Source organism: Vidua macroura, chromosome 9, assembly GCF_024509145.1.
Source record: "Vidua macroura isolate BioBank_ID:100142 chromosome 9, ASM2450914v1, whole genome shotgun sequence".
NCBI classification, from domain to species: Eukaryota; Metazoa; Chordata; class Aves; order Passeriformes; family Viduidae; genus Vidua; species Vidua macroura.
Window position 1 is genome coordinate 30,879,888 of NC_071579.1, and position 1,426 is coordinate 30,881,313.

The window sequence follows — 1,426 nt, forward strand, 5'->3', positions numbered from 1 at the left end:
CTTTTTTTCCAGGCTTATTTGTTGTGGAAAAAATACCCCCAGGCAACACTGCCCCCCTGGCAGCTCAGAGAGAATGGAAGGGGAGCTCTGGAGTAGGAACTAGAAGGATATTGGGGGTGAGCACAGTTCAGTTTCCCCTAACAGTTCCTTATGAAACAACAAAACTTCCATCTTTTCACAAGGATTTAGGATTTTCTGAGGGTCTGACTCTTAACTGGCATGCAAGAGCTCTGCCCACAGCACGGCCTTTCTGCAAGTGTGGGCTGAGTGGCACTGAGGGGTATTGGGACACAAAATGGGAATCCTTGTCTCCAGAGGCTGTGAAATCCCAAACCCACCGTGTTTCCCCCAAGGAACGCCTGCCTGATCCGTGCCAGCCTGAGGAAGGGCTGTACCGTGTGACAGGAGAATGAAGGTGGATGGAAGCAGAGGGAGCCCAGGGTCTCATTAGCCCCTCCAGGGTCTCATTAGCCCCTCCAGGGTCTCGTTAGCCCCGTGTCCAGCAGAGCCCAGGCCCATCCTTCCCCGTACCCAAACATTAGTTTTGGGTGTATCCCTTTCCTTTGTCCTTGAGGTGGCCTCGGGGGGTGATAAAGTGCGAGTCACCCGATCCACCTTGTGTGGAACTGGAAATGGTTCCTAACAGCCCCAGCTGCTTCAGAGGCAAAAGCCTGGTACAGCAGGAGGTCAGAGACACGGAGAGCGCCCAAAGGCTGCGGTGTGCATGGGGGGCCGAGCAGCAGGAGCTCGCTGTGCAACTCCCACCTCCCTAAAAATGCCCGGTTCAGTAACTGCCATGGGGGAGTTCTGCTGTGCCTCACTGCTGGCCATCATCACCTTTGCTGCTGGTTCCTGAACAAGTTTGATGCTGTTCTTCCAGGACTGCCCAGAACAGCTCGATTTAGACCAGCACAGTTGGTTCCAGACTCTTCTGAGATCAATAATTATTTAATTTCCAGCTCCAGAGGCTATAGAAACTCTGGCTGGCTCAGGAACCCTCAGCCCACAGAGCCAGGGCTGGGGCACCTCACACACACAACCACCCCAGCTGGAAGCCTGGCAGACCAAAGGGAAATGAGAACGGACACAATTCCCTCAAACACTTCCTAACCTTCTTCCCGGTCAGACTGCACAGGCAGTGAAGTGCAAAACCATTTTTATTAATTGAAAACTCCCAAAGCTTGAGCATGTGTGGGCTCAGCCACACCCTGAACACCTTGATCATGCTGGTGCTCAGAATTTTAGTTGTAAAATTCAGTTTATTTGAGGATGGGACTTCGCAGTGGTAGAAAGGACATTCAAGTGTTTGTTTTTATGCTGGACTTTGATAAGAATAAATAGTTTTACTGCACTTTTTCAGCCTAATTGCAAAGATTGAAAAGGCAGGGGATTCACTCGGCTGGAGGGGTGAGGCTGAAGAGAAGGA